At 42.8% G+C, this 14,424-nt stretch overlaps 1 protein-coding gene across 11 annotated transcripts in view; it reads left to right on the top strand.

The window, feature by feature from the left end:
- Garnl3 (GTPase activating Rap/RanGAP domain like 3) overlaps positions 1-14,424 on the top strand; it is a 132,268-nt gene that overhangs the window by 30,931 nt on the left and 86,913 nt on the right. The window lies entirely within an intron of this gene.

Genomic DNA, 14,424 nt, shown 5'->3' with positions numbered 1-14,424 from the left:
CCATGGCCCACCCATCTCCTGCCAAACCCTCTTGGGACTGTACTCCAAATAGATTCCATGGCCAGGTTGCTCTTTATCCACACCAGTGTGCATGGCCGGTGGAAGTCTTTTGAATGCTTTCGATGTGTAAACTAATTTGAATTTTACAACTGCCTACAGAAAGGTGTATGTACCATTATTGCCCCATTTTACAGCTGAGGTGACTGAGTTGCAGAAAGGCAGATTACCTTATCCAGTGCCACACAACTGCCCCCACATACACCCTTTATCCACAGTAGATTGTGCCTTTGCTATAAGTGACCCTCAAATTCCACTGTGCCCACAAATTCCTTGAGTGGCTTGTTTAAAATTCACATCCTGATCAGCACATCTGGAGTGGGCTGAGTGGCATGCATCTTCCATTTTGAAAGTAACTTTCATTTCCTTATGTGTTTCTTACCTCTCTCTTCTTGTCTGGTTCACTTCCATGTTGCCTGGTTCACTTCCAGGTATTCCTTTTTCTGGGTGACTTCTGTGTCATTTCCATTTCCTGTGAGCTTCTGGGACTTTTCCTGACTCTATGACTTCTCAAAGAAATGTAAACGAGTGTGCTGTTACCTAGTGTGTCCACGTTCTCAAATGTCATTCGCCTCAGTCTGGGAGCTTTGCCTTCCTTGATGCTATAAGAGGACCTTCATCCTGGACAGCCCTGGCAGTGTCATCTTTATGCTTTCCAACAAGTAACGGCAGCGTCACCCTCAGCATCTCTCCTCTGCTTAGGGAACCGACTAGGTGCTCTTTAGCCTAGGATTTCAGAATTTCCATGGTCTCGCTCCAACCTGTCATTGAGCCTCAGCTCACGTGGCCTAGGATCCATCCAACAGGCCATTATCTGCCGTGACGCTGGCCTCTGAGGCCGCCTCACACCTTCCGTCCTTCTAGAACGCCCTGCTGAGACCTGCCCCTGCCAAGGCCCTGCTCTTCCTGGCCGCCTTTCCTGGCCTCCCTGTGGCCAATCACCTTTCCCTCTCCAGAGCCCTGCAGTTCTCGCATTCCTCCAGCACCCATCGTGTTTCACACTGTAATAATTTGTGGGCCTTCCTTACCTGTCCTAGTAAGGGTCAGGATTCTTTTTAACTGAATCCCTGGCAGCCACCAAGTTCACTGCTGGGTGTCCACATATGAGCTACACAATCAGTTTTGCTAGAAATGTGGTTTCTGATAAATTATTTTTCCTACTTTTTTATATTGCTTTTCATCCTTTGTATATGTATATGTGCATTCTGACTTACCCTTATTATGGAACATTTAAAATGTACTAAAAAGCACAGAGAGAAAAATTAAATTCACCCGTAATCTTGCCACCTATAGATAATCACTATGAAGATTTAGGTATGTCCCTTCAGTAATTAAATTTATATATAAAATGGACTTATATATTTTATATATTATTATTTTACTGTGCTTCTTTACTTAAAAACAAAGTATCATCTTTTGAAGGCATAGATACTCTTCCACAAACAACTTGGTCTCCCTCCATCCAAATCTCATATTTCTTATTTACGTCTGACTACATCGGCTGTGACCTCCCCAATACAAGTGAATGGCAGTGGTTCTAAGTAAGTGTGCTTGTCCTGCAGGTTCAGGTTAGTGTGCTAGGGGACATGACAGTACTTTCTGTAATCCTTACATATCTGGAAATGACTGAGTTACAGTTTCCATGAGAACAACTTGATTTTAAGATGTCTGAGTCAACTGCCTTATTCTCTTAGAACTTCACAAATATCGATCTGTTACTGTATTCATTTCCTGAACTGCTATCATAGATTTCCACAAATTAAGCAGCTTAAGACAATAGAAATTTATTCCCTCAAGGTTCTAGAGGCTAAAGTCCAAAACCAAGGTTCTACAGGGCCATGCTCCTTCCGAAAGCTCTGGGTAGGAGTTCCTCCCTGCCTCTTGCAGCGTCTGGGGTTGCCTACCCTTCCAGACCCCCTTCAGCTTGCAGCTGCATTCCACTTTCTCTGTGTCCTCGCGTGGCCTTCTCCCTGCACCACTGAATCTGAACCTCCTTCTCCTCTTGTAAAGTCAGAGTTGTGGAGTTAGGTCCCATAGTAATTCAGTAGGACCTCATTTCAACAAATTTTATCTGCAAAAAAGACCCCATTTGCAAATAAGGTCATGTTCTGAGGTTCAGGATGGACCTGAATGGGGTAGAGCAGTGCTATTCAACCCAGTATGATTACTTAACAGGAGTAGTTCCAATTTATTTTCTTTCTTCCTTAGTAACCTTTCCTACCTGAAATTTTTTCAAAATTTTGTTCTTTTTTCTTTTATTAAAAAAAATCCCCATAATTTCTTTGCACATTTCTGTTTTGATTAATTTTGCCTGAAATATGTATCTTTGTGCTTTTTAGACCCAGGTCTTTAGTCAGGGATGAATATTTTCTTCTACTATATCTTTAATTATTGCTCCCCCCCCCACCTTGAAACAATAAAGATCTTTTTCCTTATTCTTCCATGACTGTCTTTTTTTTTCTCCTTATATTCATTTTTTAAAAATTTTTATTTTGGTTCCTTTTCATTCTGTGTTTAGCATCTAAAATGTTTTTTAAAAAATGCTGTTATACTTATTCTTTTCTTTTCTCATAGATGATAGTCTTGCTGTGTTGCCCAGGATGATCCTCCCAACCCCAACCTCAAGTAGCTGGGATTCCAGGTGGGCATCCCCCACCCACAGCTCAGTGTTTCAGTTTTCTAAGGTTAACACTTGTTTCCCTCTCCAGTGAAGATTTTCATCCTCCGTTTGTGTTTTTTGGGCTTGTTTTATCTCAACATGTGTAGAACCTTTACATACTATTACAAAGAGATTATTTTTTTTCCATTTCCTTGAGGGCAGCAATTGCTTCTCTAAATTTTATTTTGAGTTTGTAGTAAAGACTGATTCAAAGGCCAGGTGCAGTGGTACACACCTTTAATCTCAGCAATCCAGGAGGCTGAGGTGGGAGGATCTTAAGTTTGAGGCCAGCCTCAGCAAGTTAGTGAGACCCTGCCTCCAAATAAAATTTTTTAAAGGGCTGAGGATGTATTAAAGTTCAATTCCCCAGCACTGTGGAGGGTGGGGGGAAGATTAAAGCTATACTTCCTTTTTTAATTTTCAGGATCATATGTAGCGATTTTCCAGAGCTCCTATATTGAAGGGGGTTTTTATACCCCTTCTTACAATATCTACAAACAAAAACAAAAAGCTATTCAGACCTTATTTCTTCAGCATTCAGAGTGTATCACTGGCCCTCTGCTGTCATTGTCCTTTGAGGACTGTAGCTTCTCTGAGCTCAACAGCTGCGTGGCCAGTGATTGTACAAAGCTTCCTGATCGATTTCCAGCGTCCAGTTGGTGTTTATGTTGTAAAGCTCTGCTGGCATGAGATAGGATGTTCTCCTGTGCTTGGCTCTTTGCTGATCTGAACCAGTGGCTCCAGAATTTACATACAGTGGGAGCTTAGGGCTACAAAAAGTAGTCTGTTTGGAAGAGGAATATTGAAGTAATGTTTGCTTAGCTCTTTACATAAGCTTGAGAAAATGTCAGCTTTCTAGATCAAAGAACAAGATGCAGATTATATGCCTCTCCCTTTGGTGAGGCCAACAGCTTGGCATGTAGGCAAAATTGTTCTCCCCAGCACTCTGCCCCAGGACTCTACCTGTCTCTCTCCCTATCTGTGGCTCTTGGCTTATAAACACTGCATTTTCTACAATAGAATCTTTTTTCTTTCCCCCTTATTTTCTTTCTTTTTTAAATTTGACAGTAGGCTCTGTTTATTAACTGACCAGATTACAAAAATACCACAATAGATACCTTAGTTCATCCTTCTAATAAGCCTGCTGATCTGGTCTCTCTCTTGCCACTATCCCTACTTCTTCAAAACGGGTGGTCTTGCCAAGCATAGCAGTGCCCACATATAAGCCCAGGCCCATAGGAGGCTGAGTCAATTTAAGTTGACCAGGCTGGCCTCGAACTTGCGATCCTCCTGACTCAGCTGGGACATCTTTCACATCTGGGGGCCCCTATCACTGACACCTCTGATCCTGATGACAGACACTAATTTGAATTCTGCACATACGTAGAGTTTCCTGCTTTTCTTGCCATGGCCATTCAAACATTCATTCTGCACACCTACCTGTATTCCTATGATACTGTTTAGTTTCTCCACAGATAAGCTTCCTCCTAGCCTTTCAAAACATCTTTGGGCAAGCTTCTTTCTCAGGCACTTGATCTTGGGCTCTGTGAAATTCGTTTGCTTTTTCTTCAAGACTGCTGGCAGAGCAGGAGGCTTGGATGTTTCCATGGTTCTAACTGGGAAAGAGTCCTCCCCACTTCCTGCCCGTTGTTTTCTTGAAGGGAAGAAGAGGTGCTGGCGTGGGTGGGATACCTCAAAATGTAGTTGCTCTTCATATAAACCCAGTATCTCTGACCCAAAATGCGATAGTGGAGGGAAGAATTAACCAGATTGGTTCTGTTGGAAGCAACAAAGCCAGTCACCAGATGCATCTCTCGGTTCCTCCCCATTGGTCATGGAGAAGCAGAGAGTGTTCTGATATTTCACCGTAGGATGAAAGGCGGCCTTCACTCATGAGTCGCATCTTCTGCGCTGGATCTCCACAGGTGTTTCCTGCTAGCCAGATAAATTTGAATTTGGAAACTGAGGCAAGTTCATTTGAGATGGAGAGTTTGTTGACAGTGCCCATCCTGACCTACCTCACAAATGGTGGCATGCTGCGCAGCAAGGCCATCTGTCAGGAGAGAGGGTGTTCTAGAGAGGTGACTAGTGGTTGATGGGGTGGACTTGTGATGGGAAAGGAAGCAGGAATGAAGGGAAGCCCTGGGCCGTGGCCCAGAGGAGCTAGCCTAAGTTGAGTGGGATGAGTTGGCTGCAGGCCTGCTCCTGTGGAAATGTGTTTCTGTGAACACAGGAAGAGGGGTGAGAGTGTGTGGGGGGTGACTGGGTGGTCATGACTCTGAGGGCCTGATGAGGGGTCAGCAGTAGGCAAGGCCTGTGCATAAGTTAGAGCAGCATTAACTTCATTAACCCCAAGTCTGGAGGCCATGAACCAAAAGACCAGAGCGCGTTAGCCAGGCACTGTGCCAGTGTGGGGGGAGGGCGTTGCTGGAGTCTTAGGATGGGTGGCAAAGCTCTGGAGCCAGGCGAGGTCGTTAAGTGGGAGAAGGCAGAAGGGCGAGCTCGGGCCATTGGCAAAATCATCATGATGGATGTGGAGCTCGCTGAGGATGGTGGCCAGGATGAGGATGATAAGCAAGGCCTGAGCCCAGGGCCAAGTTCTCACTGCTTCTCTTCCAGTCACTATCTGTCCTCCTGGATGATGTTCCTCCAGGCATCATGGTGCTCAGCACTCAGCTGCTCAGCTTCCCAAATCTTTTTCCTGTCCCTGGCACAGGCAGAAGGTGAAGAGTGGGAGGAAAAGTACACACACCTCTGTCCCTGAACCTGGCTCCCCCATCCCTCCCTCCAGCAGTGAACTGAAAGACAGAGATGGGAGGGGGGAAGTTGGTGGGGAGCACCGCTCAGCATGAGGACTCAGCAGCGCCCACCAGCGAAGGGACAATGCCTTCTGCCCATAGTTATTTTTATGCATACATTTAAATGTTCTTCCTTTCTGAACAGTTCTTTCTAAGTCAGGAGTGAGTATGTGTGTGTGTATGTGTATGAGAGACAGACAGACAGACAGGCAGATTTGTATGTACAGGGTCAAGCGGTCTGCTTTCTTGACAAGTATTTGCTGTTTTAAAAAGCCTGCTATGTTGGAAATCATTTCTCAAAGGTCCTGTGCCAGAATAAATTGTGTTATAGCAATGCAGCCTTCCACCGCTGCCTCAGGCAGAGCCGGTCTTTCCAGCCTCTGACCTCCCCCAGCACCCTGAACTCGCTTCTGTTGTTATGGCATTTAACCAGGTTGCATTGTGATTTATCTGTTTACATGTATAGTCTTTCTCTCCCATTAGGATTTGTGGTCCTCCAGGGCAGGGATCATATTGCATTTATCTTTATTAGTCCAGCAGTTCGAACAGGCCCTGAAAAACAAGTTCTCAGTAATATCTACTAGATGAATCAATGTTTAAACAGATCTTCCAAGAGTTTAAATCCAGCATTAAGGCAGTTTAATCACTAACCCACTAATTAGTGATTTAATACTAATCAGCATTTTATATTAATCAATGTCATATTATTATAATAACACATGTTATAGCATAATATTTATTGAGCACCTGATACGTTGGGTGCTACTCTGGGATTATTATATATATTACATTATCAAATTCTCTCTGTGAACCTAGAAGTGGATATAGTCATTATCCCCATATTAGAGATAAGGAAACTAAAATGTAACAAGGAAAGATCAGGTGTCTTTTCCAGTAAGCTAATAAATGTAAAACTGAGATTTGAACCCAGTCAGTTGGGTCCTAATCTCTGCACTTACTATCACTCATTTTAAAGAAAAGAGATCTGGAGGAAAATACAAAATATTATTTTTAAAGATGCCCTTTACATAATCTTTCTGAGATATTCTTTACCAAGTAAAAATATTGTTCTGTGGTTTATACACTTGAATGCCACTTACACAGTGCATGCTAAACAGAAATCACAGTAATCCCAGACAGATTTAGGATGGGAACAAATGCCAACCCAGGAGACAAAGTAGTAAAGTAGAGGGGAAAGAGATTTTTGTTTTTGAGAAAGTATGTATTCATATTAATTTTAGAAAGATTCTCATTTAATTGTTTTTAATAGGAAACAAATGATATTTTTATTTAGTGATAAGTTAATTACATTTTTTGCTTCTTGTTTTCTATTTTCTTTTTTTAATATTTATTTTTTTAGTTGTACACAATATCTTTATTTTATTTATTTATTTATTTTATGTGGTGCTGAGGATCGAACCCAGGGCCTCATACTTGCTAGGCAAGTGCTCTACCGCTGAGCCACAACCCCAGCCCCTCTTGTTTCCTATTTTCTATTAAATTTCTTTCTTTTTTTTTTTTAATTGTCAATGGATCTTTATTTATTTGTGGTGCTGAGAATCAAACCCAGTGCCTCACACGTGCCAGGCAAGCTCTTTACTACCGAGCCACAACCACAGCCCATAAATTTCTTAAATTCTACAAATGGATATTATTGCTTAGATATTAATTTTTTTCCTGAAATAAAACATCTAATACATTGAACACTGTTCATTGTTGTGTGAGTCAGTTACAGTGTGGCTGAGATTAGGCAGAGCCCACTCAGAGCATTGACTCACACAGATAACTACCATTTAGTGTATTTAACAAATCAGATGAGAAACCGGTTTGATCTCAGAGTTGCACGAAGGCCCAGCATGGTCAGTCCTGTTCAGTGTAGCTTTCTGCAATTGCGAAAATGTTTATAGCTGCACTGTCCAGTGCAGTAGCCACGTGTAGTTGTCAAGCACCTGAAGTGGAGCTAGTGCAGTTGAGGGATGGGTTTTGTTTTGTTTTTTAACTTTAGTTAAGTGAAAATAAATTTAAATAAAGCAAGAATTCTAAAGGAATTGCCAACTGACCATATAATTGGTCATTTCCTTTTTCTGTCTACTAGATATCATCCTTGGGATCTGATCATTTGGTGTCTGACCCAATCAGAGCTGTGGGACCAAATAAATTAAACATTCTGCCTTCTTTCCTTAGCATTGCTGATGTTCAATATATGTCAACTCCCTTTTGCTGACTTTCTCCACCAAAACATGCAAAAGATCTGTCAGTTCTTCTCTATGGAAACATCTGTGGCCATCATGGGGTGGGTGCATGTAGAAGACGGGACCTTGACCTCTTCAGAAGACCCCCCAGGCCATGGCGGCCTTTGTGGGCAGTGTTCTGCTATCTTGGGTTTTTAATAGTGATAGATAGGCAGATTCAAGTTTCTTCCCTTTTTAAAATAATTTTTACTTTGTGTGTTTTCTTAGTTGTTCACTCATCGAAGTTTTCATGGTATTCTCATAGTTTCACATTGCATTCTCTTGATCTTTTAAAAAAATTTCTCTCTACTTTGTCATCGTATTTGATTTTCTTCCTTTTCACCGCACACATTTGTCCCCTGCTCCCATGTGTCTACCAATTCCACTGCCCTCCTCGTTCTGCACTGCCCTCTTCAGTCTTTGGCTGATTCCTGTCCCTGCTGGTCCTGGGTTTACTTCATGGTTATTTTTCATATCTTCTAGAGATTCCTATTTAGTTCCTTATTGTTGTCCTTTTTTATTTATTTAGTAATGAAAGCATTTAAGAATATGAATTTTCCCATTAGAGAACATCTAGGGCTTTGTATGCTGTGGTGCATCCTGTCCCTGTTGTTGGGCGGGTTTGAATCACGTCCAGTTTGACTCTTCCTAGTCAGCCCAAGATTTTTCAAGTGTATATTTTGAATTCCCAATTGTTTGATCCTTTTGAACTGATTTCTCACTTGCATTATACAAAAACATGATCTATACAGCTTTACAGGGTTTTTTTGGTCTTAAGGAATTTTATACAATTTTTGTGGTTTTTGTTCAATATTAATTTTAATATTTTATTATTAAAATTTAATAAATGTTTTAATTGTGTATTCTCTGTACCTTGCTAAGTTCAACATATGGCTATTAAATAATGCTTATTAATTTTATTATTTGACTCTTCTATAAATCCTTACTAGTTTTTACCTTGATCTGTCAGAGAAGCATACTAAAATTTCCCACCATAATTTATGTGTGTGTGTGTGTGGCACTGAGGATTGAACTCAAGGTCTTACACATGCTAGGTAAGTGCTTTAGTGTTGAGCTGAACTCCTGGCCCCCCTATAATTATTATTTATTAACTCCTATTTATAATAGTTTTATTGTATAATTATATATTATTATTCATTATATAAATATTTATAATTGTCCATTTTGGGGGGTAATTCTATTTTTCCCTAAACAATAATATTTTAATTTTTTCATTTGATGCCTCTTTTTCTTAAGTTTTACTTTATGATTTTATTCTTCCTTCACTGTTTTTTTCTGTTGTTGTTCCAATTTACCAATAATTTCTTTTATGCAGCACGAGGGATCAAACCCAGGGCCTTGTGCATACTAACTAAGTAAGTGCTCAACCACTAAGCTACATCCCCAGCCCCAAGTACATAATTCTTGAAACATCAGAAGAATAGAGAAACCAGGTGTGGCAGTGTGCACCTATAAGCCCTGCAATTGGGGAAACTAAGGCAGGAGGCTTGCAAATTTGAGGCTGATGTGGGTAATAGTAAGACTCTGTCTCACAATAAAAAATAAAAAGAGCTGAAATATACTTTAGTGGTAGAGCACCCTTGGGTTCAATCCCTAGTACCACCACCACCAAAAGAGAGAGAGAGAGAGAGAGAGAGAGAGAGAGAATATTCTCCCTGATAACAAGCATTCAGTGGGTACTTCATTTTATACAACTGTTCTCTCTCTCTTTTTGTGTTCACATATGTGTGTTTTTGGTTTCATCTTGTTTTATTTTGTGGTGGTACTGGGCAAATGTTCTACCACTGAAGTACATCCCTAGCCCCTAAAATATTTTTTATTTTACCTTTGTTTTTCATGATTGTTTTATTGTATATAATAGATGGCTTTTTCAACTAGTTGAATTTCATTTATGTTCCTAATTCTTGAGTCTTTTTTTCTTTCCACAGGGGAATGTAACCTATTCATATTTATTAAGATGTGGGTGCCATTCTCTCTGTTGACCTCTTGGTTGTTCCTTGCTCCCCTTTAGCTACCTCCTCATTTCACTCTCCTCCTGGCTGCATCCTTCAGGAATACAGATCTGGATTGATCAGATTAAAAAACATCTTGCATGGGGCTGGGGATATAGCTCAGTGGTAGAGGCTTGCCTAGCACGTGCGAAGTCCTGGGTTCATTCCTAGCACTGAAAAAAGTGTTTATTTTATTTTTTTTAAAAAAAATGTACTTAGAGGGCTAGGGTTGTGGCTCAGCAGTGGAGCACTCACCTAGCAAGTGCGGGGCCCTAGGTTCAATCCTCAGCACCACATAAAAATAAATAAATAAATAAATAAGATATTGTGTCCAATCACAACTAAAAATTAAATATTTTTAAAATTGTACTTAGAGTGGATAATTTGTTTGTGCAAAACCCCTATGTTCAATCCCCAATACCAGCTTAAAAAAAAAAAAATCTTCATGAACCACTGAACTCCTGAAGAGGCAGTGTTGTGTTTAAGGACAGAGCACTTATTTGAAAAAATCTCTTCTCTGGACACTTCTCCTGGAAGATTAACCAAGGGCCCCATGTGCTCTCAGGTGAGAGGAGACCTGACCCACCTGCCCCTTGCTTCTAGCTCCAGAGTGGTCAGATGGCAGACTGTCTGCTCTCTGCCCTCTTCCCCTGTCATTCAGGCCCAACTGTGTTCAACACAGGAGGCTTCTCGGGCTTCGGCCTCACTGGATAGCAGAAGCCATGCTGGAGGAGCAGGTGGGTCTGAGGGGTGACTTGGTTCCTTCTGGGCTCTGCCCACATACCACCTTCATGACATGGGTCATTCTTCATGCATCCCCCAGGCATGTCTCTGGTTTTTATCATCATTTTCCTCTATTTGTGTCAAATTGATAATCTAGTTATTTTCGTCTTAGCATCAGTGTTTTGGTTCATGGTGGCCGCTGCTGTTCAAAATCCAGGAATCAATGCACTTCATCTGTAAGCTAATTACAGATTATTTTCATACATGCAGTTCACCCCAAAATTTTTGCAATAACTAGAGACTTTCTAAAATGTGCTTGTGCTTTAGGTAGTAAATCTATTTTATAGAACATTTGCTTTGATACTTCAGGTCAGTTTCCACCTTTTGAATTATGAGCTTGTCATAAGACCAGTGATTTTTTTTTTTCTCCCTCATGAGGGTAATAGTTGGCTTGGAACATCGCAGTGCAGTGGAAAGCAGCACGTTGATTTATTTTTCACATCCAGCCAGGTACTGGAAGTGGGAGGTGGCTGTGCTCCCAAACTCAGGCTCGAGATGAGCCACTGTCTTCCTGTGGGTTTCAGTGTGAGCTTCCAGGACCCCTCTGGTTATGGGGGTTCTAGCCAGCGGGAGAGAAAAGGTGCAGGGGAGATATTGCCTCTCTCCTGGAAGGCCTGGGCCTATAATATAAATGCCACCCAGGACTTTGGCCCACCTGCAAATGGAGAAAACTGTCAGATGGCCACCTCAGGGGATTGAGGTCCAGCCTTGTGTCCAGGTACATTTCTGTCACTGGAGGACAATATGAGTGGCATTGTCCACTCACATTGATGCCAGCTGAAACCTTAACTATACAGGGTGAGCTGCACTGTGGTATTGGACATTTAAATGGTTCCAGTAGAAACTGACTTTTCTGAGTCAAATCTTTCAGCAAAGGGAAGAGTGTAGACTTTGTGTGGTCTTGGTGGCCAGATCAGAGGTCTGTGAGGAGTGACTGAAAGAGAACCAGCTGACGTAGCTCCCGGCTACAGCCTCTCTGCCATTACAGGGGTTTTCCTGCAGTGTTAGTGTGGTTTGTTTTTGTCCCTTAGTTTGCTGGGGCTCGGTCTCCTCCTGCCTCAGCTGGTGTGCCAGTCTTCATCAGGCACCAGCCGCCACAGCTGCCCGAGCCAGCTGTAGGGTGGGGGTGGGGTGGGGCATGCTGGGGCTGCCACTCTGTGTCAGCCCAGTGACTGGCAGGCCTTCCACCCTCAGGGGCCACCCCACACTCGCCAGCCTGTGCACAGGGTGTGAGTGTGAACCCACAGGACTTGATGAATTTGCCACCAGGTTGACTTCCTTTGCCATGGTGATTCCCGAGCTATGTGGCCCTTCTGTCACTTTGTCTTTCCCACACGATGAACCTGGTAGATTTCTGTGACATTTCTCACACAAAAGTAACGAATCCTCTCTAGTTTCACAGGTTTGCCCCTGTTTTTATATTTCTTTTGTCGCTTTCAGTAGGATTTCAGCCTTCATTTAGTTAAGTATTTCTTGTTCATAAATGCTTGATGAGTGTCTGCACTATGGCAGGTGGTATGCTTAGCTCTGGGGATACCGGCTGTCCTCATGCAGCTCTGGGGGGCAGAGGGAGTGTTGGAGGAGAGCTGATGATGGACCAAGTGATCATATGAAGGAAGGGAAAACATCACTCCCCAGGGTACTTGGGAATTTGCAGGGCATCCTTTCCCTGGGCAGTGAAGTCAGTGAAGGATCTTGGAGTAATGGGGACTTGGCAGGTCTGAAGGATGAGCTGGCTTCACTGGGGGAACTGGGGATGGGGGAGGTGGGCCACAGGGTCTCTGTACTTTGGTGCACCACATGCACACGCCCTCTGATGGGAAGAAAGGGTGCTGCAGGGAGGCACAGATGAGCGAGCAGTTTGCCAAAACCACCCAGCATGGTGCAGTGTTATGAGGAATTGTGGCAGAGGAGCAGTGGTGGAGGTGTCTGGACCAGTAGAGGTGGTCACAGTCATCCAGGTGAGAGATGATGGTGACCTATGTGCAGACTGTGATGGAGAGATGGGGAACTCATGCTCCTAAGTTCACAGGGAGCTAAATTCCTTCTATCCATCAAATCATCAATTGTGTTCTTCCTTTCTTTCTGAACTTCTTAAGCAAGGCGAGCCATATGCTTCTTACTCTAACATCAGCAAAGGAAAAGGCAGGGTTGCTTGTGCCTGACAGGGTCTGGAACATAATGGCAGACTTTTAATTTGTATTGGTTTAAGAGTGAATGAGTAGATTGGTGAAAGATGGTCGCTCTTCTCCCCAGTCCTAGATGGAACAAGCTATCATCAAGACTTTATCTACCCACCTCTACTTTAGGCATAACAAGGAGAATACACTCCTCCCATATACCTGTGAGATGTTACTAGCTAATTATAGCACTCTTTTTCTTGCTAAGTCCAGATATGATCGCAGAATGGCTCTCCCAGAGCCCTTGAGGCAGTCTACGCCAGTGACACCCAGCTTGGATCCTATTTGCTGCTCCTTCTGCTTTAACAGTGAGTGGACACCTACAGCAAGGATGACACTGGTGCCGAGTCCTCTACACTACCTTGTGGAAATGACAATGACCCTTAGAGACCCAAATCAATCTTGCTCTTGTACTTTAGAATTGGCCTCTGTAAAGTCAGAGAACAGTCCACAAGCTCAGCCTCACTTGACACCAAGTGCAGAGTTTGGGCCCAAGGACCACCCTCAGTTTCAATCATTGACTAGAAGGACTCAGAACTCACCAAAAGCTGTTCAGCTCACTTACGTTCAAGTGGCAGCCAAAGGATACAGACGAAAATCAGACAGGGCAGAGTCCAGGAGGGTCCAGAAGCAGAGCTTCCAGCTGGAGACCTGGGCAGCAACAACCCCTGCTGGCAGCGATGTGTGGCAGTGCACTTGGAGAACTCACTGAGCCACGGGATCCAGAGTCCTCAGTGGGCCTGACCATGAGGATATGGCTGACCACCGTGTGGCTGTCCTTAGCCTCCAGCCCCTCCATGGGAGACCTGTACTGTGTGAATGGGAGCCCTCACCATATTCCACAATGTTACTTACTATCTAGTGTGGCTCAAGGCCCCTAGGTGAAGAGACACAGGAAATTCCTCAGGCTTAGAAGGTATATCCCAGGAGCCTAGGGTAAAGCCAGACTTCAGTTTGGATAAGGCAAACCCTCAGTTTATCAGCAGTATAGGATCTGCTACCAGCAATAGCCAGGCATATACATAGAAATCTTTTTATTTGTTTTTAGGAATTGCTTTGCAGGTTAAAGATTAGGTATGAAAACTGGGCCTCCTGGACCTTTCAAGTAAGGTCTGGTTAGATGAGGGTTCCAGCATCCACTGTCTGGCTGCCTTTGCTCACTCCCAGCTCTGTCTGGGCAGCTAGCTGGGAGCTATTGATTTACCCTTCTCTGCCTCAATTTCCTTGCTCATAAATGAAATTAGTAAGAGTTTCAGCCTTGTGTTGTTTTAAGAATTAAGTAAGATAATACATATTAAGGGCAAAAGAATAGATGGCACATATAAATACTCAATAAACACTCAATACTATTTTTATGTTTATCTTGAGAAAAATGTGCCAATCTTTCTCAAATAATTTTCCTTGGGAAAATTTGTGGGGAGGTTCTCTGAAATTTTTTCTCTTATTTTCACATCTCCATGTCTTGTAAATACTAGTGAAAGTAATAGATAGCAAATCTCTCCTAAGATAGTGTTTCTGTTTCACTGGATGAGCCTGAGATGGAATTGTAGGATGCGCCCCTCCCACCCACAGCAAGCATATTCTAATAAGTCTGGAGTGTGGAAGTTGTTGGCAGATCTTCGCTGAAAATTACAGGTAGATTTAAAAGTTTAAAAGAAGAGAGATCATTTTTCCAAGTCACTCTGAGAAATCTAGGAGGGCATC

Source organism: Marmota marmota, unplaced genomic scaffold (assembly GCF_001458135.2).
Source record: "Marmota marmota marmota unplaced genomic scaffold, marMar, whole genome shotgun sequence".
In the NCBI taxonomy this organism is placed as follows: domain Eukaryota; kingdom Metazoa; phylum Chordata; class Mammalia; order Rodentia; family Sciuridae; genus Marmota; species Marmota marmota.
The sequence above is the reverse complement of the archived record's forward strand: the minus strand, read 5'-3'. Positions and strand labels throughout refer to the sequence as shown.